The 26,863-nt window shown below is 43.8% G+C and overlaps 1 long non-coding RNA gene across 1 annotated transcript; it reads right to left on the bottom strand.

Moving 5' to 3' along the window:
* Window positions 1-888: 888 nt before the first annotated feature.
* On the bottom strand, window positions 889-26,103 carry LOC137528167 (uncharacterized). Its single transcript, XR_011023305.1, has 3 exons — window positions 26,010-26,103; window positions 5,779-5,808; window positions 889-919 (listed from the first exon to the last, which is right to left on the bottom strand). It is a non-coding gene; the product is annotated as an uncharacterized lncRNA (long non-coding RNA).
* Between the last annotated feature and the right edge of the window lie 760 nt (window positions 26,104-26,863).

The raw sequence follows: 26,863 nt of genomic DNA, 5'->3' as shown, positions 1-26,863 counted from the left end.
TTTTTTCCCTCCCTGGATATTTCCTTTAACCTGTCCTCAGAAGCACAAACTGTTTCTTCTTCCTTTTCCCTTACCTGCCTGAGCAAAAAGCTGAAAATAAGGTTTTAGCTGAAATAGAAACAATTATGCACTGACCTGTGCTTGTTGAAGTGAAAACTGTTGAACCTGATGAAGACATAAATATTGATACATATGAAGATTAAAGAGGAACTTCAGCCTAAACAAACATACTGTCATTAAGTTACATTAGTTATGTTAATTACAATAAATAGGTAATATAATCTCTTACCCACCCTGGCAAATGTTTGATTTCATGAGGACAGCCATCTTTTTGGTTGAAAGGAGGTGTCAGGGAGCATGAGACACAGTTCCAACTCTCCTATGTGCTGATCACCCCTCCCAGTTGCTAAGCAACGTGAATAACAAAGGAAATTCCATCATGCTCTGCACAGCATCAGGGAAAAAAAAAGCCCGGGCAGTTTTCTTTGATGGGCGGAGCTTAGCTAAAAATGCAGCTAAAAATGATGCTTTGGTAAGAAAAACAAAGTTCTGATGCTCTGAAACTGTTAAAGAAACACCAAGCCTTTTCAGTTCTGCTGAGTAGATTTTTAGTCCGGAGGTTCACTTTAAGACTACAGTATGTTCAGGTGTGGCATTAAAGATCATCTCTCAACTTTAAATTACTAAGAACGCCCTGAAGTTTACAGATATAGGTAAATCTGCAAAAACAGATGCCATGGTCCCCATTAGCACATGCTTTTTGCTACAGCCCCCCCCCCTTCCCCCCCGCTTTCCTTGTTGAAACAGTTCCCCACACCCACCATTACCTTGGCAAGAAGATTGGACAATAGCAGTCTACTTGAAAGACATACAAAAAAAAATCACTGACCTGTACTTGTTGGAGTGGACACAGTTGTTGCTGTTGAATAATGATAAGATGTGAATACATTTACATTTATACATATGAAGATACAGGATAGTGTTATATTCAGAGGCATTTATTAAAGATGTATGGAAGCAAGGTTTGTGGCTGAAGGAGTAACTTGTCTATGTCACTGCCTCCCACTGATGTGCTAGACGACACTCATTGGAAGTTGGCGGTGAAGGTGGAAGTGTCGGGAAGACAGCAAACAGCATGCAGTGCAACTGCGAGAGGAAGAGACATAAGCAAGTAATCCCCTTTTGCAACGCCTCGCACCCCGTACATATTCGGACAGTTTGGCATTTTGCAAAACTGTTCCCACTCACCCTTACTCAGAATCGTCATTGCTACACCTGACCGTAAACCCTTCTCAATTCACCATTGGACTTGGTCCAACAGTGGACCTTCCTCCTCAGCTCCTAATGTTGGCCATGCCTCTCTTGGCTATTATCTGGCACAGCGTCAGGCCCTTCTGATGAAAGTGTCTGAATACGCCTGACTCTTTTATCCCCTCCTACACCATGCTGCACTACTGCGCCGCATAGTATTACATGGGCTCATTTGGGCTGCCCCTGCCTGCGCTGCTGTTTAAATCGCATCAATATGCAGCGTCGGGTATGAAAGGTAAAATGAAAGTCTATGGACTTTCCTTTTACCCTGGTTAACGCAAAGTATAGACTTGCGTTAAAATGCTGAAAATGGGTTTTGGTGCGAAAGAGCCCGTAGTGAACTACGAATGCATCTAATTTTCCACGAATGATTGTATGCTTACAAATTTACGCATTGGAAAGGGGAATGTACGCATAGAAGAGTTCCCAGTAGAGGCAGATTCAAAGGAATGAATGCGTAAAATGTTCTGCATACGGGCATAAGCACCCGCATACACTATGCTTCGCACTACGCGTAATTGCGTATTTTAACGCGTAGTCTATGAAATGCATACTAATCGAATATTTGATTTCGAAGCCGTAGTTTGGCGAAGCGTAATTGCGTAAAACTACGCGTAGTTCAAGCGTAGCGAAGTTGGCTGACTACGACCATCCCTGTGTTTATTCAGAAACTGCACAAATTTGCATAATTATCAGGACCAATCAAATTAAGGTTCCTAATGTACCTACCAATGTGACATATACACAGAAAAAAACCTGATTAGATTACAGGACCTTATAGGCTATTTCAGTTATGGAAAATGTTTTGGTAGGGGCATGTGTAACACTAATTCCTAAAAAATGTCTGACTTTTGCAATACTAAGTATAAGCCAACAAACTTTTAATACATTTTTTTTTATGGTAACACAGCTTTTGGCCTCAATTCACGGAGCATTATCAAACGTTTATCAAACACTTTATCAAACGTTTGATGATTTACCTCATGGGTATAATCTCACTAAGGCCTCAATTCACGGAGCTTTATCAAACACTTTATCAAACGTTTGATAACTTACCTCATGGGTAAAATCTAATTTTGAATTCACTAAGGTGTTATATATTTATTGAACGTTTTATCGGTAAAGCACTCGATAAATAAATAACAACTTAGTGAATTCAAAATTAGATTTTAGCCATGAGGTAAATTATCAAACGTTTCATAAAGTGTTTGATAAAGCTCCGTGAATTGAGGCCTAAGGTGTTATATATTTGTTGAACGTTTTATCGATAAAACATTCGATAAATATGTAACACCTTTCCACACTCCAGCTCCCTACTGCTCTGGGTGGTATGGCACTCCCTAACTTTAAAATATACTTTTGGGCTTCGGCCTTGGTCACTCTTAGGTGGTGGTTTGCCCAAGATGAGAGAAATACAGCTGCTACCCTGGAGGCGGCGGTGCTGGGGTCTCTTGAGGGGCTCTCCCTCCTGCCATTTCGAGGCCGCAGAGCTCTTCCGAATCTCCCACTACCTATGGTATTTACTATTAAGGTATGGGAAACAGCTAATCGTAAATACAGACAACCAGATATTTACTCCCCATTTACCCCTCTCTGGTGCAACCCTCACCTTCCTCAATTCTGCAGTATCCCTGACCCTGTGTTATGGGCCTCACATGGCATCAAATGGTTACAGCACATAATTACTGATGGACATCTAACTACATTTAACTCACTCAAAAATGACTTTACTCTACACAGTAAAATGTTTTTTAGATATATTCAGCTCAGACATGCTGCTCAAACACAGTTCCCTAAGCCCATCACTTTAAAATCTGACCCGTTGGAAACACTCTTACTTCAGAAACACCTAGACTCTCCTCTGTCAGAAATTCATGCCACATTGTTGGGTACCTCAACTCCTAGAGTTGAAAATGCATACCAGGCTTGGAAAGCAGACATACCTACATTAGAGGAGTCGGAATGGAGAGATCTTTTAGAAAACCCAGGGGAGTATTTGATATCTTGTAAGGATAGACTTATTCAACTGAAATTCATATTTAGAATATATTATACTCCATCCAGGCTGGCACATATGTATTCTGACAGATCCGATGAATGCCCCAGATGCAACCAATCCCCAGGAGACTTCATGCACATGGTATGGAACTGCCCACGCATACAGGAATACTGGATACAGGTTAATGACCTACTCCAAAAGATATTTGAAAGGCCTATCTCTCTTGATCCTAAAACACACTTATTGGGGATCTCGGGTGATATTACACCGTCCAGGAGATTGGTACTCCTATGGGACATGCTTTCTTATTTTGCCAGGAAAACTATTATCCTACATTGGATACAGGCAGAAGCTCCCTCGGTAGCAACTTGGGTAAAAATAACCAACTTGACTTTACCCCTCTACAAACTTACTTATATCCAGAGAAATTGTCCCTTGAAATTCGACAGCATCTGGATCCCATGGGTAGAGCACCTTAAAAAGCATGGTATTGCTTATGATACGCATGATTAGACACTTTTTAATGTACTTATGGTAATTCTAGGTAGGGTGGGGCTGCGAGAGAAAAACAAAGATGGGATGGGTGGGTTTTATTGGGTGGGGGTTGGAGGGGTGGTATACTGTATTCTTCTGTACTTTATTGTATTGTTTGAATATGCAAAACTCAATAAAACTTATTTGTTAAAAAAAAATATGTAACACCTTGGTGAATTTAAAATGAGATTTTAGCCATGAGGTAAATTATCAAACGTTTGATAAAGTGTTTGATAAACGTTTGATAATGCTCCGTGAATTGAGGCCTCTTTGTCTTTTATTTGCAGGAGTGCCATTATAGCCTCCAAGACAAGGCAGAACTAACCATACTTGTGAGAGTTTACACCATGAACATGTATATAATGTAAAACTAGGTTTAACTGACCACACCATTTAGCCCTTTATAAAGAGGCTCATCAACATGGTTTTTAGATTGTTTAATACATTTTGTGCATTTTAACTAAAGAAGTAGTAAAAAATAAAAAGTAAAATAAATAATTATCAAGGAATCTAAGTGGATATTTTTATCAGATTATTTAAGACCTTCGGATCATGGGCGTAGCAATCACCCCTGCGACCTCTGTCATCGCAGGGGGGATCAGAGGCTTTGGGGCCCTCCTCTTTCCTCTCTTCAACTGCAAGTGCAGCCAATTGGCAAGAAAACCTTTATGCAGTGTAGCGAGTAGCAGGAGCATTTGCAATTTTTTTTACTGCTTCTAGATGCTTGGGGTTTAGACATGCAAACTGTTTTACTGTAGTCTTGTTTTATAACATGTTTGTTTTATAGTGGAGGTAATATTCTTGTGATTTCCTTTTTTTGCCACTAGATGGCAGTGCAACATTGACTCATATTATGAGGCTTTTACAGATAAGAGATTGTATTGTAGCATGTTTTAAATAGTTATAATTGTGCCCTGATTATTTTTATTTTACTGTTTATTTTAACCCATTATGGAAACCTGTAGCAAAAAAATAAAATACAAAATAAAGGACCAAACAGTTTAACTTACCTAGGTCTTCCACCAGCCCCCTGCAGCCATCCTGTGACCACGTTCCTGTCACCTGCACAGCCCCTCTCTTATCTGGATCCGTGGCCCGCGTCCGCGCGCCTCCTGATCGCACACTGGAGAGTTCTGTGCATGCGCAGGACATGAAAATCTCTACTACACATGTGTAGAGCTCTCCTCGCGACAGGTGCACAATCGATGACACACGTGGCTGCACATGCAGAGTGGCTGTCAACTCACCCAGTGGTCTGGCCAAAAGTGGGCCGCTGCGGGGGAGTGAAGCATTGCGCAGTGACAGCACGGGCGCAGGGTGGCTGAAGGGGGCTAGTAGAAGCCCCAGGTAAGTTTAACTTTTTTTTTTTTTCTTGCTTTAGGTTCCCTTTAAGGTACAGATCCTTTTTTTTCAATTTGCCATCTGTGATCGCTGTGGTTGGCTCACAGTGATCACCTGGTAGTATGAAACTGGCTCCCTACCGATAATAGGAAGCCCGACTATCACATCACAGCCGAGTCTGCGGCAACCGGCTGGGATTGGCTTGTCACTACGGAAACCCACAGCGTAATATACATGACATCAGAGTTAGAGAGCCGCTGATGCGGCATAGATTCTAGCTAACGTGTTCCCGAGCCTGTTTTTTTTCATATTTTATCGCGGACCTAAATTCAGTACTTTCTATCAGCTCTAAAAGACTAACCACAGCATGATAAACCTTTATGGACTAAATTTCTTCATTACAATACATATGAAAATCCTAAAATAAAATAAAATTGAAGTTTACAAGTTGATTTCGCTTTGCATAGTTTCTCTTTTTGCAAAAAAGGTTGGAGTTTCCCTTAAACATCAAGGAAGCCATACAGTTTTCATAAAACATTCACATACAACTTTACAGAGCTCAAATAATGGATGGCAGATGTTCGGAGTCTGACCTGTTGAGGTGGACTGAGCAGAAATGATGGCTGCAAGACAAAGAAATGAAATACAGTTAGAATAATGCAAGATAACATATAATATGAGGGTTTAAATATTATCCATGAATCTAAGCATCCCACCCAGGGTGTAACTATTGTGCGGTCTGAGCCTGTGGCTGCTGTGGGATGGGACAGCACAGAGGTGTGAGAGATGTACCTCATGTTATGCTGGGCTCCACCCACCCCGTCTGGCTGCACTAAGACTAATCCAAACAGCTGCAACATCTGGCAGACGCAGGACAATAAATACGTATAGAGGGAAGGGATCTCAGCCAGACCGCTTCCAAAGAAAAAAAAAAAATCTTGAAATGTTAAATTTATTGGCTGATGCTTAGGAATGATTCACGTCTCAGAACTGGGATTGCCTATAATTTCCAGAGGTTTACACCCTGCTTCTAACAGCATGATATACTGCATATATATTACTGGGACCGGTAAAATCTTAGAAAGGATCCTATATGGAAAGCAGGAGTATCACCTGGAAGTTAACATCTAAATGTTATCTCAAAATTCCAGATAAGACTTAAAGGGATACTGTAGGGGGGTCGGGGGAAAATGAGTTGATGTTACCCGGGGGTTCTAAGGGTCCCCCACAGACCTCCTGTGCCCGCGCAGCCACTCACCGATGCTCCGGCCCCGCCTCCGGTTCACTGTCGTGTCCTCGCTTCCTTTGATGTCACCAGGAGCGCACGGCGCAGGCACAGACCAAACTGGGCCTACGCAGTACGCTCCTGGTGCCATCAGCGGGAGTGAGGACACGGCAACACAGGCGCAGTGGTTTTCAGACTTTAAAGTCTGAAATTCCAGAAGTGAACCAGAGGCGGGGCCGGAGCATTGGGGAGTGGCTGTGCGGGCACAGGATGTCTGTGGGGAACCATTAGAACAACTCATTTTCCCCTGCCCCCCCTACAGTGTCCCTTTAAAGGACAATTGAAGTGAGTGGAATATGGAGGCTGCTATTAGAGATGCTCAAATCCGATCTTGGATGAAATCTGGATAGTTGTTATCTGGATTTCATCCTGTTAAATCAAATCACCTGTGCGTGGTGGGCGGGGGGTTAATCTTACCTATCTGACGTCTTCTTAGGTCCGTCCCTCTGCGCCTCCCACGATGCGGTCCAATCCGGCGTCACATGAGTACAAACACTTCCTCCTTCAACCCGGAAGATTGACGTCAGATAGGTAAGATTAACCCATTCCGCACAGGTGATTTGATTTAACAGGATAAAATCCGGATAACAACTATCCGGATTTCATCCAAGGTCAGATTTGAGCATCTCTAGCTGTCATATTTATTTCCTTATAAGCAATACCAGTTGCCTGGCTGTCCTGCTGATCCTCTGCCTCTGATACTTTTAGCCATAGACCCTGAACAAGCATGCAGCAGATCAGATGTTTCTGACATTATTGTCAGGTCTGACAAGATTAGCTGCATGCTTGTTACTGGTGTGATTGAGACACCACTATAGCCAAAATAGATCAGCAGGGCTGCCAGACAACTGGTATTGCTTAACAGTAAATAAATATGGCAGCCTCCATATGCTTCTCACTTCAGTTGTCCTCTAAAGACAACCTGAGGGCCCTTTTTCACTAGCAATCGCTAGCACTTGCGGTAAACACTAGCGATTGCGATTCAGCAAGTCCCTAATTTTTTTCTGCGATTGCAGTCACAATCTTGCTATGCAATGCATAGCATAGTAAAATTGCTGTAAAAATCACTCCGCATCGCGATTGGGCTTTGGAAGAAATCGAATTGCGGTAGTGGAAAATACCTACCGCGATTCCTATGTTATTTAGCAAACCCTAGTGATTTAAAAATCGCTAGCGATTTGCGATTTTGCAATTCAGCATCGCAAATGCTCCTAATGGAAAAGGACCCTGAGATGTATTAAACATAAACATTTATACTTGCCTGGTGCTTCCTCCAGCCCCCTTTAGGCAGTGGGCACCTACTCCATCCGCCCTGACCGGTTGTGCCCTTGGTCGCACTCTCGTAGCTGGGAGCGTTCTGTACCTGCGCAGTTATTTAAGGATTGTAACTGCTCAGATGTAGAGCGCTCCTGAATGCGGGAGCGTGACCGAGATGATGTGGGGCCAAGGCCGCTCATGTGGAGCGCAACTGGTCCAGTCAGGGGGCAGAGGAAATCCCTGGTAAGTATATATGCTTATGTTTGCTAGATCTCTGGTACACTTTAAGACTAGAACACCCCTTCAATTTTGATTGGCCAATTCGACCCCCTCCATGCAGTATGCGGGCCACCAGATTTTGAATACTATGAACAGATTGTTTAGGTGAGCTCTCATACTCTCAGTATGAGAGTGTACCTACTCAATCTGCTCATAGTATTCAAATTTTGTTGGCCCGCATACTACATGGAGGCAGTGTAATTGGTAAACCAAGATTGAAGATGTGTACCAAGCTTAAACGTCTGGTACACACATCCAATTTTTATTGGTCAAATATCTAAATCCAACAGTAAAAAAAAACAAACAAGCAAACAAACAAACAAAACAGAAATCACAAGAAAACCAGATTGCATCACGTGTGCATTTGATTTTATTGAAATGCAGAAAAAATACAGCGTTCGCTATGTTTGCATTTGGAGGATGAATTTGATGGAGCAGAGTTTTCTGTTCATGCGGATAGGCACCCTGTATAACAAGTTAGAGCTCTTTACTGAAGAAAAACGTGAAGAGATAAATCATACACCACCAATGCAGCTCACTTAGAACAGAGAGGAACACGGAATGCATACAGGAAATCACAATACCATAGAGATCATTGCAGCATTGTACAGACAGTGACATCTTGTGATTGTTTTACTATACTGCAGCTTAATCACCTTACAACCACCTAACGCCTATCGGCGGCTGCAAGGTGGCTCCCCCAGGACCACGTGTTGCCGATTGGCATCAAGTCCTGGGGGAGGAGATTGCAGGGGATCGCGCACTTCGATGCGCGCACATCCCCGCTTGAGTGATGGAGCTCCGTTCCGTCAACAGTCTGCCAGTGGCGATTGCTGCTAGGAGACTGTTAGACAGCGTAACCGCCGTCTATTCACATTGTACAGCGCTGGGATCTACTGCAGTGCTGTATTGGGAAAGCCATGTCACTTGGTTCTCTACTGGAGAGGCTCCGATCGCATCAGCCTATGAGAGAGGATTGCCCTGATTGACTGTCAGGGGGAGGGAAGGATTAGGGAGAAATTTACAAACATATATATATATATATATATATATATATATATATATATATATATACAATTTTATTAAAAAAACAAACAAAACACAACAAATAAATTACTAACAATAAAAAAGCGTGCAGCAGCGATCAGAGCCCACCAAAAGAAAGCTCTGTTGGTGGGCAGAAAAGGGGGGGGGGAATTCATTTGTGTGCTAGATTGTTCTGCTATAAAGGCTGCAGAGCACTGAGTTGTAAAAAAATAGCCTGTGGTCCTTAAGTGGTTAAGTAATCCTGTTGATACTTCAAATAGAATGAAGTGACAGTGGATAAACAGCACCACACTTTACCTTCTTTAAATTGCTGGTACCTGTGTGAGTCGTGACCCAGTATTAGTTACCATGGGCTCATGCTATGAGTGTTGTCACATTATGACTGTGATAGCACAGACTCTAATTTACAAACCTTTCAGAAATCCTTACTATATCCTGATATGACCCAGGCCCAAAAAATGACTGCCACCTAACTAATTGCAGATACTTTGGTGGATCGTTTATGTTATTCACCGTTCCCCAACCGTAGTAAATCCACCTCATTGTCCGCCCTGAGGCCCAGCTTGGCACCCCAGCTCACCGTTTTGCTTTGTTCCGCCTGGTCACAAAACCAAAGAACAATATCTGACACATCTGTACATTTATGAGAGCGCACATTCCTCAGTGTCGCAACACAAATTTAAAGAGCCACAAAGTTTATTCTGAGTTTTACTAGCTGTTTTTAGAAACTGGATAAACTTGTAATGTGGGTTTATCATTTACCTCTCAGTAATGGATATTACAGTAACTACTGACAGCAGTTTATCATTCCTATGGCGTAATGTGTATTGCAATAATAGTTGCTAAGCAATAGGCAAATCAGGGAACAGAACGTAACTGGGATTTGGCATTTTTGGTGCCAGTGCGCTGTTCACACTCACTGGCGCAACCAAGAGCTTGGGGCCCCGCTGAAAGTTTTATATGGGGCCCCAAGCACTCTATTGATATGGAGCCCCAAAGCCTGCCAAGGACAGCTGCAGTGTCAGAGAGATATAAGAGTATAAGGCTAGGTCCTCACTTGTCCGTAGCAGATCGGATCCGCTTCAAACGGATCCAATTTGGTGAAATTATATTTTTCCTCCGTTTTTCCTTTTTTTAATGTAATTAAAGCATACGTACCCGTGTCCATGGAAACGTATGACCAGCCTGTGGGTGGGTAGGGGGCTGGAGGGGAAAGCTGCCAGGACGGGGGGGTCAGCAGTCGGCGGGGAGGGGGGTCGCGCCCCCCCTAACCTGGGTCCCCCGTCCCTACTCCCCCTCCAGCTAATTTACGCAAAAGTTGTTCAAATGTACTTCGGAGGGCGGCATTGCAGGAAGTGATGCGTCGAGAGGAGGAAGTAAAGAAGGTAAGCTCCCCGCTCGCCACCTACATACATTGGAACACATTTTGCGCAAAGAAGTTAGAGGGGGAGCCAGGTGAGGGAGGGTGGTGCGACCCCCCCCACCGACTGCTGACCCCCCCCCCCCCGTTCTTCCTGCTACCACCTCCAGCATGGCGGCCCCCTCCCCACCCACAGGCTGGGTCACAGAAAACGGTTCAGTTTCTGTGTCGAAAGCTGCCTGTGTAGAGGGGGATCAGCTCTCCTACTGCCCTTCAGTACCCCTCCGTGTATCGGGATCCATGTGCGGTTCGTGAAAATCATGCAAATCCGGATTTAAAAACAGATATGATTTTAAAACAAGTGCAAACCTACTCTAAGAGTATAAGGTATAAGAGTTAGGAAACAGTTTAAAGAGAATCTGTAATTGCAAAAAAAAAACTCTGGGGGATACTTACCTCGGCAGGGGAAGCCTCAGGATCCTAACGAGGCTTCCCCCTGGACTCCGATGTACCGGCAATGCATCGCTGCAGCCCCCCGAACCTTCACCTACCGCAATCCTGCGCAGGTGCACTAGTGGCTCCTCCATTCGAGTTAAGGCTGAAATAGCCAAACCCGATTGCATCCGCTCTACTGCGCAGGCGCGAGTCTTTTGTGCCTGACAATTTTGTGGCTGACTATCCCTCTTTAATAAATCATCAAAGATCCTGCAATCCAAGAGAGCAAAGCACTTCACAAAATAGTTTTACAGAAGTGATGCAATGCCAGATAGCTATGATTAGGTCCTTGTAACGACTGTGGAATTATCTCCACGGAAATCCTCCACAAACGTTTGGATAAGAGCTGGGCTAAGGTGCGGATGCACCCGTAGAGAGGAATTCCAACCAGCAGATGGAGCTGTGGAGTGCAGAGGAACAGATCCTCTGCACAGCCACAGATGCCAGATAAAGGATTGTACGTAATGGGGAAATACGGAGCAGGATAGTTTCTCTCGAGGGAGAGAGCACAGAGACAGAATGTATGCATGTCTACCTATCTAGTCACCGCCCGGCGACGGTCGACATACAACAGCGAAAACCAAAGTGTGAACGCAATTGCAAGAGTGTCGATTGCCAACAGTGACACAAGACAGAGTAAAGGTTTAAACACAGGAGCAGAGCGAAAGGCACAGCATATCATACAATGAGAAAGTCAATGAAAATAACAAACGCAATACCTAAACGCGGTCACCGCGCGTTAGGCGCAACAGCAACAAGCGCGTTTACGGTGCGGTCTCCGCACGATAAGTGCAACAGAGACAAGCACGCCACCCTGACTAACGAATGAACAAATAACAGGAACGCTTGCTAAACGGCTACCTTACCTCAGGCAACCGCAAGCGTTTGCTCCAGACAGACAGACGAACGGAAAACAGGAATAGGTCAGATAAGATCCACCGTTCTTCCGCCAGAGCGAGTGAGATCCGGGTTCAGGGACAGGACAGGAAGGATCCACTGCTCTTTCCGCCAGAGCGAGTGTGAACCCAGTACAGAAACAGAGCTAGCAGGATCCACTGCTCTTTTCCACCAGAGCAAGTGTGAACCAAGTAGAGAAACAGAGCTAGCAGGATCCACTGCTCTTTTCCACCATAGCAAGTGTGAACCAAGTAGAGAAACAGAGCTAGCAGGATCCACTGCTCTTTTCCACCAGAGCAAGTGTGAACCAAGTAGAGAAACAGAGCTAGCAGGATCCACTGCTCTTTTCCACCAGAGCAAGTGTGATCCAAGTGCAGAAACAGAACTAGCAGGATCCACTGCTCTTTTCCACCAGAGCAAGTGTGAACCAAGTAGAGAAACAGAGCTAGCAGGATCCACTGCTCTTTCCACCAGAGCGAGTGCGATCCACACGGCAAGACAGACAGAAGGAGTAACCAGTAGCAACCGCAGCTCTGGCTAGCACTCTTAAGACAGAACACAGAAGGAAGCACTGCCACTACCACTAGGGCGAATGCAATCCATACAGATGGAGCAGCCAGTAGCAACCGCAGCTCTGGCCTACACTCCCAGACAGACAGAACAATTCCCTGTCGACCGCCGCTGGCGACAAGGCAATCGAGACAGAGAGGGAGAACAAGGCAATACAAATAATACAACCTGACTGCACTAGAAGGAAAGCCTAGTGCAGTCCCCAGAAAACTCTAAGATAATCTTTTAGCAAACAATAGCAAGGCTGACACTCCAGGAGTGTTTTAGCAGTAACAAACCATCATGACCAGCAAAGGATCCTGGGAGAACATGGTATTCATACTGCAAGAGAAGGATACAGGGAGCGCTAGGCTAGTTACAAAATTAGTACAAATTTTATTGAAAAACTACAAATAACACTCATTCAATCCCCCTTTAAAAACAAACAGAAGGCCATGAGCCTAAAATATGCAGAACCCTATTAGTCCTCTCAGGAGTGCACTCCTATATCCAAAAAATTAGACTGACATGTCAATCATCAATTTTTTTTTCAAACAGTTCTTTGGGCCCATGTGCTACTACACAGGGTTCTGCATATTTTAGGCTCATGTCCTTCTGTTTGTTTTTAAAGGGGGATTGAATGAGTGTTATTTGTAGTTTTTCAATAACATTTGTACTAATTTTGTAACTAGCCTAGCGCTCCCTGTATCCTTCTTTTGTATAGTATTATTCTTTATGGGTGAGACAGGCCATATGAGAGGTTTATGATATCCCGTACCCGCGTACGTTAAAAAGGGGCGCTGGGAAAAAAGGGCGCCGGGTTTTTAACGATAAGCATGGATAACGTTTAAAAATGTATTGTACTGTATTTCGTTTAAAATTAATGTTTTATAAAGTTATAAATCATTAAATAATGTGCATTAAATCGGCAATTGTAAAAAACGTTAATCTTTCGTTTAAATAGTAAAACGTATAATAACGTTTAAAAAAAAAATTACTAAGTAACCCTCCCTGTACCTACCCCTAACCCCTAGACCCCCCTGTTGATGCCTAAACCTAAGACCCCCCCTGTTGGTGCCTAAGTAACCCTCCCTGTACCTACCCCTAACCCCTAGACCCCCCTGTTAGTGCCTAAACCTAAGACCCCCCTGTTAGTGCCTAAACCTAAGACCCCCCTGTTGGTGCCTAAACCTAAGACCCCCCTGTTGGTGCCTAAACCTAAGACCCCCCTGTTGGTGCCTAAACCTAAGACCCCCTGTTGGTGCCTAAACCTAAGACCCCCCTGTTGGTGCCTAAACCTAAGACCCCCCTTTTGGTGCCTAAACCTAAGACCCCCTGTTGGTGCCTAAACATAAGACCCCCCTGTTGGTGCCTAAACCTAAGACCCCCCTGTTGGTGCCTAAACCTAAGACCCCCCTGTTTGTTTTTTCGTTTAAAAATAATGTAAAAAAAAAAGGTACTGTTTTTCGTTTAAAAATAATGTTTGAAAAAAAATATTGTACTGTTTTTCGTTTAAAAATAATATTTAAAAATGCATAAATCATTAAATAATGTGTAATCATGAGAAGCAGTAATAAAACATTAAGTCTCCGGGCGCCGCTTTTAAAACGTTATTTTTCTCCGGCGCCCTTTTTTCCTATCGGGCGCCCATTAAACGATATTTATTATAGGAGTGAATGGCGGCGCCCGATTTGTCCACTAGCCTCAGGCGCCCGAATTTACTGTTCCCCCCGTACCCTCCTTTTTCCATTTATACTGCAAGCCTTCAAAGGAGGCGGCTAGGCAAGTTGCATGACAAGTGTATGCAAATTCCTCAGTGGCAGAGCAAGTCTGAAACCTGCAAAGCAATGACAGGTCTCTTTTCCAGAGACCTGCAGCCCTCAGACTTAAGGAATGGTCAAACAGCTGTCTGCCTGTGCAGACAGCTGAGCGGATCATTACAGTCCTTCAGTTGAGTTTCGATAACACTTCATATTGTTGAGATCTCACAAATAAGTAATTAATTGTTTTAATTGGTATACAATTCACCATAATTAACTCAGGAAGATAAGGGAGGAGTATGATCTAACAATCCACACTGATCCATTAGCTGAAATAGGTCACTTAATAATTCTAGAAGTGTTCCTTTGCCTTCTTCCTTCCTTATAAACGTACCTCTCATCAATATTTATGCAATTCAATGAATTTCACTGAGGGTTGATTGATCACTTTCTAAAAATACTGACTGATCAATTTAAACAAGAGACAGTGAGGTGCAACTGCATATGAATTTCTCAGAATCGGCTTTCCTTCTATGTATAGTATGCATCCTTGCCTGTGACATGGGTTTTGACAACAAGGCTTCAGAGAGTCATGGTTGCTTTGTAGATTACAAAATTGGTGAGAACTGGGGCGTAACTACAAATCTTGGGGATCCCAGCAAAACTTTGATGGGGCCCACTACATTTTACACTCTTTCCTTTGCCTGCCCCAGATGACAATGACAGCCTGTGGCCCAATGCAAGTGTAATAAAACATAACATAATCTTCACACCCATAACAAGTGTAGCCACAAAAACACCTGATCTGCAGAACAGACCCCTTTATCAGAGGGAATCAGGCCGGTTCTCTCATGAAGCAAGGTGAAACATTTGCATCAGGTGCAGAGATTACAGGGGCAGCATGTTTGTGCTGTGTTTACACTAACAGAATGCTGCCAGACTAGGAGGAGAAACGAGAGGAGAGCGAGGTGAAGAGGTCATCATTGGGGAAAAGCAGCTTGTTGTGCCGTGTGAGGAGTCTGACTGTGAGTGAGGAGGGGGGAGGCAGGAGAGCAGCAGTGTTTCATTTAACTTGCACAGCAGAAGGGAGGAGATGGCATCGCTGCCCTGATTGAGGAGGAATGAAGTGGGTGAGGGTGAGCAGTTTGTATGTCACAGACTAACAGCCAGCCAGTGTGCTATTGTGTTGAGCTGCAGCATGTCATGTGAGAACATTAAATGAAGTAGAGTAAATTGTCAGGTACTGTGCGATCATATCAGATGTTCAAAATAATATTATATGAAATAATATTAATACTACCGTTTCACCTACTTTTTGGTACTTTTTTAATTGCAAAGTGCTGAAAAATTATCTCCTAGGAGACAACTCAAGAGAAAAAGTTAATTACATATGAGCCCTGGTGTATTTTTCATTTTTTTGGGGGGGATGTGAGTCATAGCTACTCATTTGTGAATTGCATTTGTTGATCATTTCCTTGCTTTACTGACCTAATTACCGAATGTTTTAGACCAGGTCTAAAAAGAGGTCTAAAACATTCTGTAATTACCGTATTAGTGAATTCCCTCTTGAGGCAACTGATTTACATCAAACCATTAGTAGACTAAAAACCATCAGTAGACTAGTCTAAACTGCTTAGTGAATTGAGGCCAATGTCTGCTGGAACAAGACCTGTCGGTCTGTTGGTCCTGTTCCAGCTGACAAATGTGAACATGTGAGAATGGAGTGACGAAAGGAGGCCAAGTGTTGTAATTTCTATGCAATGCTAACCTGATGCTTAGTTGCAAGAACCCATCCCAACGCATGAGGTTTTTTGACCAACAAATGATCATAAATTTGACCCATTTAGATTATTGTTCTTACTACAGAAGTTTGTTTTATTGGTAAAATATACTTATTTCAGCTGACCTCTGTATTATATCTATGAGTAAGGAACTTAACACTAATGTACTCCCCTAACCTTTTCCAAACCATAATCCTCCTCTCCTCATCTACCTGAAGCTAACCTTAACCTGCCTGGCGTTCTATTAAGATCGCCAGGCAGGCTGCGGGAGGGTTTTTTTTTAATAAAAAAAAAACTATTTCATGCAGCCAACTGAAAGTTGGCTGCATGAAAGCCCACTAGAGGGCGCTCCGGAGGCGTTCTTCCGATCGCCTCCGGCGCCCAGAATAAACAAGGAAGGCCGCAATGAGCGGCCTTCCTTGTTTTGCTTACATCGTCGCCATAGCGACGAGCGGAGTGACGTCATCGACGTCAGCCGACGTCCTGACGTCAGCCGCCTCCGATCCAGCCCTTAGCGCTGGCCGGAACTTTTTGTTCCGGCTACGCTGGGCTCAGGCGGCTGGGGGGACCCTCTTTCGCCGCTGCTCGCGGCGGATCGCCGCAGAGCGGCGGCGATCAGGCAGCACACGCGGCTGGCAAAGTGCCGGCTGCGTGTGCTGCTTTTTATTTGAGCCAAATCGGCCCAGCAGGGCCTGAGCGGCAGGCTCCGGCGGTACTGGACGAGCTGAGCTCGTCCAGACCGCCCAGCAGGTTAATGTCTTAACATTACATCTACACCTACCATTAACCCTCACCTGACACCTACACCCAACCTTAATCTTAACACTTAGGCAGGGGTCGCACTCGTCTTTCATTTTTCTGAAAAGTGTAAAAAAATAAAAGACAAGGATGACCACTGCTGGATTTTTCTGGGTTTGTATGCAGAAAAAAAAGGGATTTGTTTTTCAAAGCAGCTAATGTAATTTATAGAGAAAATGAACAAAATGTGCAGGATTATGCTGCAAGATGTTTTTTTTTTTTTCTCCACATGAAATCTGTCCACGGTGCTCTTTCACTCTTAACATCTATGTACTGTATCCCCTCTCTTCCATGAACAGCTCCCTTGGACATCAATTTCCCCTTTTCTTGCGTTGCTCCCCATTTTTAGGCCTCCTCTTCTCTTTCATACGTTGCAGCCCCTCTTTCATGTTCAGGTGCCCTGGTCTGGCATAACTGCGCCAACGATAACGACAAGTGCAAACTACAGAGGGTCATCAGGACGGCGGAGAGGATTATTGGGAGACCCCTCCCCTCACTTGCTCACCTACACAACTGAAGGCTGCAATCTAGGGCACTGAGGATCGCAAATGACCGTTCCCACCCAGGAAACCGTTATTTTAATCTGCTCCCATTGGGCCGGAGGCTTCGGGCCATCTCAACAAGGACTGCGAGGCACATGAACGCATTCTTCCCCTCGGCTGTCAGCCTCCTAAACTCCCTCCAAATACTCCCATCAGCACTACAACCCCATCACGGATCACGATCCGAGCTGTGACACTGCTGAATCGATCTGTCCGTCCCTCAAGTCTGACTAACTCTACGTAAGACAGGATCTGTGGGCGGACAGGAACCACAGGATGATCTGTCATGAACGAACACTGTAAATGGTTATCGTTGTTCCTCTGCTTGATGTTCCTGCATGCTGTGTACCCTTTATGTATGTCTTCTTTTTTTGAGCAATGTATTGTGCCAAATCCAATTCCGGGTATAACCCTGTTATGCTTGGCGAAATAAACGATTCTGATTCTGATTCTGAGCTACCCAAAGCCCGGGCCTTTGTGGTCTTTCCAGAAATCGGGCTCTAGCTACGGGACAGCTATCCAAAGGACTGTCAGAAGCTGCCACTGACTTGATGGCACAACACTGGCAAGTGTCATACATGTAATTTAACAGTTTAGAATTCTTTGTCGGGTTAATATGAGGCTTATTTAAAGTTAAGCTTCACCGGTATATTTATAAATGTGGGTCAAAGAATAGAAGTCCCGTATTATTAAATCTCTATAAAGTCTCACCCACTCATCAAGTGCATGGGTATTCGTAAGGATGACTGTTGTTTTAAATATTGGAATGTAAAGGAAAATAATGTATATCTCCAGTCAGAAATAGTATAGTAAAGCTTTGAATGTGAAGCAGAAAACCGAGAGCCCAATATAGTATAATATGTATTGGAAAAGAGGAGTAATATTGAAACGTAAGTAGTATACTTACAAACCTGGGTTACCTCTGAGGTAACCACTGTATAGGCAGGTGGGGAGTTTAGGCCTGTCCCCACTCAGGACTAAGATGTCGCTCTCTGTGGATAGAAGAAGAAAAGGGTGTAACAGCCCTCCACCAGGGGTGGATATCTTGATATGTAGAGGAGTACAGAGGCGCCAAAAGGATAAAATTCGCTAAAATCGTTTAAAAGGTTCGGGAGGCGGTGGTGGACCGACCAACCCAAAACAGACATGATGCTGTCAATTGAGGTAGACACAATTTGTTCACATACTCCTAGAAACTAATAGCAATGTGTTTCACAGGAAAAAGCCCCATTTCTTCAGGCAATAAACAGGAGTATCTCACAGCTAGGGGTCCAATACGAGCTTGGCACCTCTGTGAATGTGGTCAGTTTCAGATCCAATGACCCAGGCCCGGATTTACTTCAGAAAAGCCTATAGGCACAGATGTACTGGCACCTTAGACTTTGCCCTCTAGGAATCTACAACCCTCTGCCGAACCGCACTGCAAGTGTGTTGGCTGGCCCAGCTGTCACTTCTCCCTTACTTCCCTTGCCCGTCATAGGTAGCTACAGGTGCCCCTTAGTATTAGTTAGCCAGACGTACCCTCAACATTAAGTGGCTAGAGTTGCCCTCGAGTATTAAGTATCTAAAGGAACCTCAATATGAAATAGCTAGAAGTGTCCGCAAGTATCAGGTAGCTAGAGGTGCCCCTGTCTGAAGGGAGATCTCATCAGTTGATTGCCCAGAGCAGGTTGAGTAATCTCTTATTTACACTCTCATCAGGACTCTGCATAGGGAAGGAGGGAGGCACTCATTGAGGGGAGTGGGCCGCCTTTCCATCATCAGGCTCGTGTCTACAGTGCCTTATGGTAAATCTGGCCCCAGGGCCGGTTCTTCCATAGAGGCAAAGGGGGGCAGTTGCCCCAGGGCCCCCACATCTATAGGAGCCCCAAAGTGTGCCCCTTTGCCTTAAATCATTTGGCTGACGGGCTGGCCAGATTCCCCTGCAGCTGCCTTCCGACGAGATCCCCCCCCCCCCAGTTCGATCTCTCCACCCCCCGTACGCTCCTCCCCACCCCGCAGCGTAATAAAGGCAGTGGGAGACAGACACACTCACCTCCCGAACGATTCAGGCAGTGCAGCTCCTGTCTGCCTCCCCTGTAGTGATTGTTTTGCAGTTCCTGCTAATCCATTTGGCCTCTAATGCCTGAATGGAGAAGCAGGAAGTGAAGGGCAAGCACTACAGGGGAGACAGACGGGAGCATGGATCCTTCTGAAGGTAAGTGTGTCTGCCTCCCACTGCCTTAATTACACTGCGGGGGGGGGGGGCAGCATGCGGGGGGAAAGGGGGGAGCGAGCGAGGGGGGGGGGGAGTCTGGCCAGCGGCAGCTGCGCGGGGGTAGGGGGGGAGGTTTGGGTGTGTTGTGGTGGGTATCGGTGTCTGGGGCCCCAGATTATTTTTTCCCCGGGGCCCCATTTTAGCTAGAACCAGCCCTGTCTGGCCCTATAATAACCAGATATTATAATAAATTGTTTCCATTAAGTTCTTCAATTTTTAGTTTAAAACTAAACTATCTGTCCTTATAGGTTTATGTGCGTGTATATATAATAACCAGGAAATGAAAACGAAGTGAGGTTGTATCGGAAAAGCAGCATGGTTGGGGAAAACGAAATTTAGATGTATCGGCAATGTTGTGCACCAGGTGAAAACAAAATGTAGTTGTTACAGAAATGTTGTGTTGCGGCTAGATTTCTTATCTGTAATTTTGGGGCCTGTGTAAGCAGTGATGAACATAAATGTCCTGTTTTCGTAATTATGACACAAAATTTGCAATTACGACATTAAATTTCATATTTCGTAATTTTGCATTAAATCGTAATATTCTGTTTCAATCATAAGTCCATAATTTATCAGAATTACGGAAAAAAGAAATGGAAATTTCTTTTTTTACATGAAGCTACGGGTAACACAAAATCATAATTCCATGTTTTACACATAATTATGGAAATTACGGCCGTGTAACACAAGATCGTAATTTCGTGTTCTACACAAAAATTCAGCCCGAAAATGATCATAATTACATAAACGATACATTTTTGTACTGTATGGATGTAATTAAGCAAAATGTCATGTAATTTTTCATTTTTATGATTTTTTTATTATGATCATAATAACGAAAATTACTCTAAGTTTTGTGAAATTGTAATTACACATTATGTTTGTCACCGTACGTAAGTTTTGGTAGAAAATTATAAGTTATTGCCAGTAGTTAGAATATTGGCAACTATACTATGGCCTTACCTATCCTATCACTCACACTAACTCTCCGCTTCCTGTTCCTAACACTAATCTCCCCCCCCCCCCCCACCACCACCACTACCTACTCCTAACGCTAGCTACACTTGAGCAAGTACCTGGGTAATTATGGGGACAGATGAAAATAGTAAATAATTCCAGAGGAATAGATAATTGGTAACTGTACCAGTTTTCAAATATAGCTTTCCCAATCCTAACCCTCACACTAACCTTCCCATACCTTTGTCTAACACTAACCTGAATCTACAAGAAGGCCGTGGAAATGTTAATATGTTATTAGGTTGACTAATATGAAAAATGTGGCTGTGGAAATCATATTGTATTATTGTGGTTGTAATGAAGAAAATGTGTGTCAGAAGTTGCTAATTCTCTTCGAGGCACCAAAAACTATATTTCGGTCCATGAACCGTTATTACAAAAAGGCAACGCTAATTAAACTGTTGTAGCTGTAAGCCCACGTTGCTATGAAATCAGGGATGAGCAGAAAGTATGCCAGTGCGAATGTATGCATCATAGTTCGCATCTACGCATCGTAGTTTGTCGGTGACGTTTCAAAGCTACGCTCACGAATTTACGCGTAGCAGAGTACCGCTACGCGCAGCTTATGCCCACTATGCGTAGTTAACATGTGTATTGCGTAGTGAACTACGAATGTGTTACTCGCCGTTAAATTTCCGCGGTACGATTGTATGCTTACAAATTTACGCATTGGAAGGAGGAATGTACGCATAGAAGAGTTCCAGGTATAAGCATTTACCGGATGAATTCATGCGTAAAATTTACTGCATGCAGGCATAAGCATCCGCATACACTACGCTTCACACTACGCGTAATTGTGTATTTTAACGTGTAGTCTACGAAATGTATACGAAGCGAATATTTGATTTCGAAGCCGTCGTTTGGCAAAGCGTAATTGCGCAAAACTACGCATAGTTCAAGTGTAGCGAAGTTAACTGACTACGACCATCCCTGTATGAAATCACTTGCCGCTATTTGAAACCCACTATTTCTGTCAGTGCGCCATTTACACCACTGGTGCTGGGAAAACATGATGATGATAAGATTATTGTTTATGGGGCATCAAAATTAATAGGTGGGAGTGGGCACTATAATTGCCTGTCTCGTCCTGTGCTGCCTTGCCCTGATTCTTGTATAATGTCCTCTTAGGGGCGCAAGTCAGAGACAGTTCTTGATTCACCCAAGTGTACTTTTTTGTAACCTTCCTTTCTGGGTCTGTGCTGTGGTTCCTGATCGGTGCATGTATTGTAGACAATGAACAAATAGGCCCAATTTACCATTTCCAGATACTGAGCTGTGCAGAAGTTTACAGGACTAAGGCCATGTTTGTGGAAAGGCCACAGTGGACCAGGCCTTGGTTGGCCGCTGCCTTAGGGAATGACCACAAAGGGGAAGAGGAATTCCTGCATCTGGAGGAGGAGGAGGATGCAAATAAAAAATGGAGACTGCAAATGGAAAATGGAGACTACAAATGTAGGGCAACAAATGGAGAAGGGGGGCTGTGGCTCAAGGAAGCTGTAAATGAAAAAGAGGAGCAGCTGTACTGTTCAAGAGGGACAGTGACAGGAACAAAAACAAATATTCTAGAGCAGGGAAGGGTTCGAATCCCAGGGCTTCTAGTTCCAAAGCTCCGGGTTCTTTCCACGCTATTAAAATCTAAATGTAAACACATTTTTTTAAGGAAGAACTCCACCCAGTATACGTGGAAGTTAGAGATTGTCATCAATGCTCTGCTAATAACTCATGCAAATTTAATGCAAAAATATATGTAATTCTGAATTTGGCTAATCACTATCAGAAAGGAAGCGCATTTGGCTGAACCAATTCCAAAGTGCATACAATTTACATTAAGTTTGCATACATTTCAGAGTTATTAGCGCGTCTATTTGAAAAGGACACCTGGAAAAAAGGGCGCCTGGTGGAGCCCATACATGCCAAATTTGGCTACAAAAAAGGCGCCTGGTGTGGCCCATATACCAACTTTGGCTACAAAGGGCACTTGGTGTAGCCCATAAAACAACTTCGGCTACAAAGGGCACCTGGTGTAGCCCATATATTGCAAATTCGGCTACAAAGGGCGTCCGGTTAAGCCCAAATATGTCAAATTCGGCTACAAAGGGCACCTGTTGTAGCCCATATATGCCATATAGTTTTATTGTCTAAAAAGGATGCTGTTATAGGCAAAATTTGTTGAGCTATAAAAGGGCTCTAGATATAGCTGAGAAAAGTGATTACTATGACCTAACTTCTCCCTACTCTCACACAGAATCCTCTCCTAATCCTAACCCCCCCTTGGTGGTGCCTAACCCTAAGAAGCCCCTGGTGGTGCCTAACCCTAAGAGTCCCCTGGTGGTGCCTAACCCTAACCCCTCCCTGGTGGTGCCTAACACTAAGACAGCCCCTGGTAATTAATATGACCTAACTTCTCCCTACTCCCACACAGAACCCTCCCCTAACCCCCCCTGGTGGTGCCTAACCCTAAGACTCCCCTGGTGGTGCCTAACCCTAAGGCTCCCCAGGTGGTGCCTAACCCTAAGACTCCCCTGGTGGTGCCTAACCCTAAGACTCCCCTGGTGGTGTCTAACCCTAAGACCCCCAGGTGGTGCCTAACCCTAAGACTCCCCTGGTGGTGTCTAACCCTAAGACCCCCCAGGTGGTGCCTAACCCTAAGACCCTCCCAGGTGGTGCCTAACCTTAAGACCTCCCAGGTGGTGCTTAACCCTACGACTCCCCTAGTGGTGCCTAGCCCTTAGACCTCCCCCCCTCCCGCTTGTGATGCCTAATCCTAACCCCCACTGCACCCCCAAATCAAAAATCTTGACTATAAAAGGTTGCCTTTTTGTAGCAAAATAAAAAACCTTGTAGTCAAAAATCTTGTAGCTGAATACAAAATATGGACTACAAAGGGGCGCCCTTTTGTAGCAGAATCAAAAACCTTGTAGCCGAATAAAAAATATGGGCTACAAAGGGGTGCCCCACTGTAGCCGAAAACCTTGTAGCTGAAAAAATGGGCTACAAAGGGCACCCTACTGTAACCGAAAACATTATGGGCTACAAAGGAGCGCCCTACTGTAGCCGAAAACCTTGTAGCTGAAAAAATATGGGCTACAAAAGGGCGCCCGCTTGTAGCCTATATCAAAACTCGGGCGCCCTTTTCACCACCTTGTAGCCCATATTTCCAGAAATAACACTGATGTCTATGGAGGCGCCCTTTTCATACAGGCAGCTCAGGCTGATCCCTTATTAGCATCTTATTATCCCTCTCTAGTGAGGGTGTTGGCAGATCTTATCAGGCATATGATATAAGCTAAGAGGCACAGAGATTTCCAGTAAACCAGTTATAATAATTGTAAGGATAACACAATCTTGATAAGATCTTGATAAAGTAATTGTACATTAATAAAGTCATTGTAGATTAATTACTGCTAATTGGAAGATTATCGTAAACATTAGGTTGAAAAAGTGACTCTTGCTTAGACATGTATGCAGTGCACCTGTTTTTACACACTAAAAACATACATCATCAACAAAGGCTCTTATCCAATCAACTTGTTCTCCTAAGTTTTCACCCAGGAATTTTTCATCTTATCTAAAAATAACTTTTCGGTACTTAGCAATTAAAAAAAAGTGCTAAAACGTAGGTCATAAAATAATATGAAATAGTGATGTAGCGAACATGAAATTGGCGGTTCGCTAACACAAATTTTCTGCAAACGTTTGTGAACAGGCGAATCTGGCGAACTGCCATAGACATACACAGAGATGGAGACCATGAACCTATTTTTCTCTACACTTTACAGAGTGCATCATGTGTTTCACAACACTAACCGTGTTGCCCAGTGGAGCTCACAATCCAAAGTCTCCACTAAAGCCATTGTGGGAAAGCTGATTAGCTTGCCATTATGTATTATATGCCTATCTTACTCTGCTCAATGCCACAGGAATATCTTGGGGTAATGCTAAATAAAAGAAGCACTCTATTTTTTGGACTATAAAACTCACTTTTTCTCTCTTTTTTGGGGGAAAAAAAGTCACTGGCCTCAATTCACGGAGCATTATCAAACGTTTATCAAACACTTTATCAAACGTTTGATAATTTACCTCATGGGTAAAATCTCATTTTGAATTCAATAAGGTGTTATATATTTATCGAATGCTTTATTGATAAAACGTTCAATCTATCTATAACACCTTTGTGAATTCAAAATTAGATTTTACCCATGAGGTAAATTATCAAATGTTTGATAAAGTGTTTGATAAAGCTTAGTGAATTGAGGCCACTGTGTCTTATAGTCCAAATGCAGGGAGTTCCTGACTTGTGAACGCCTGCCAATGCTGCCAATAAGAACCTCTAACCCATCACAATGTTGGGACCTGTACTGTGCCCATGCAGAGAAGGACACAGGGGGACACAAAGCGGCATAGAGGACGACACAAGGGGACACAAAGGGGCATAGAGGAGGACACAAGGTGGACAGAGGCAGACACATGGGGACACAGGAAGACACAAGGTGCACAGAGGAGGTACAAAGGGGAATCAGGTACAAAGAGGCCATAATCCACAAGATGCACCTTCACCATGGATGCACCAGGTTTAGTATATATATATTTTTCCCCTGGTTTTTGTCCTCTAAACCTAGGTATAGTCCAAAAAATACGCTAGTAGTAGCAGCAGAAGAACTAATAATAATAGTATGAGGGTCATCCAGTAAGTACCAGCCATTTTCTTTTATCTGTCTCACAAGGTATTTTTTCAGTGTAATTTAGCTTGCATCTCATCTCTCCCTGCACCACTTGTCAAATGACTGCAGAACGCTGGCAACAGTTTATTCAACAGCATTAAGATGTCACTCCTTCCTCCTCAATTCCTTCAGTCCATATACTGGGAGTGTTAGGCCCCTTTTACACTTAATCAGTTGCTCTCAGTTAAAACGGAAAGAAAACTGATTTTCAAAGTAAGTCCCATGTTTTCCTATGGCACCTTTCACACTTAACGCGTTTTAACTGAAATCTTCTTCCCAATGCACTGCCATGGAAATAACGCGTACCGATGCGCACTAACGCGTACTAACGCATACTAACGCACACTAACGCATACCAACTGATTAAGTGTAAAAGGGGCCATATGGCAATACAACAAAGCCATTGAAAACCATGTAAAAATTATGTTAAATGATTAAATAAAGGAGGTACAGTTGTGTGAAAAATAAAGTTGACAAAATGCTTCCTTAACTGCTTAAATGAAAACTGCTGTTCCATTCCAGATGACCCCCGTAATATTAATAATAATCAATCACAACCCCTCCAACATCAATGGCCTTCCTAACATTATAGGAGCTGCAAACTGTACTACATTTTCCATTAGCACAACCAGACAGAGCTTCCGAAGGTCCAGGAATCAGAATTTTGCAAAACTGAGAAAGTTCCATAAACATCCCGTCTCCTGATGGGGGAATAACCTGATACAGTAACCATCAGATGCTGAGTATCCAAGCATTCCCCAGACACCTGCACAGCTCACCTGGTGCCCAGAGGCAGAGAAGTGACAGCATCAGAGCTACAGGTAACATCCTTGGAACCTTCATCCTGTAAGACGCGTGGCCTGCTGCTTCAGAGAGAGGATAATTATTATATCTCTCGTCTCCTCCTGCACAGCTTATTTAAAGCTTCGGAAACACACCTATCCTGGCAGAAATACCAACAAAACAGTCTCACCACTCTAACCCTGTGTCATCATCATCTATTCGCTATTGCTATTTCGTTATGTAGCTAAACCTATCATTATTACCGTACATTGATATATTGGACCTGCTAAGGTGGTGTTCTCTCTCTGAAGGTGCTCTTCCCACCCACAGACGTATGACACTTATGTATTTCACGTGGCCAGGCGAAAAGTCCATTAGCTTATTTTGATTAGCATATTGTGAAATCGTTTTCATCGTATCTTGACATTTTGATGAACAAATTACTGTAGGAGTGCCCTCTCTTCATCAAGCTTACCGGCTTTCTATTTTCCTCTAAAGTCTCCTCTTGGAGCAACTCCTTAGATTCACCTCTGGTTTTTATTTTATTGTTTTTTTATACAAACTTTGTCTATTCCTTATCTCCTATTTCTCAGTGCCATACACCCTTTTAAATGGAAAGCTGTAAGGATTTAAAGGGAACCTTAACTGAACGGGGGGTAAAGAGTTTCACTTACCTGGGGCTATTACCAGCCCCCTGCAGCAGTCCTGTGCCCTCGGCGCCGCTCTGGAATCCTCTGGTCCCCCGCTGTCACTTAGTTTCGTTTTTGACGACTCACCAGTCGCCGGCCATCATGCGTATTATTGGACGCATTCACCAATGCATTTAGCGCTATTGCGGATCGCAACGCGT

This window comes from Hyperolius riggenbachi, chromosome 8, assembly GCF_040937935.1.
Source record: "Hyperolius riggenbachi isolate aHypRig1 chromosome 8, aHypRig1.pri, whole genome shotgun sequence".
Taxonomy (NCBI): Eukaryota; Metazoa; Chordata; class Amphibia; order Anura; family Hyperoliidae; genus Hyperolius; species Hyperolius riggenbachi.
This window is presented reverse-complemented; position numbering and strand designations above follow the sequence as displayed.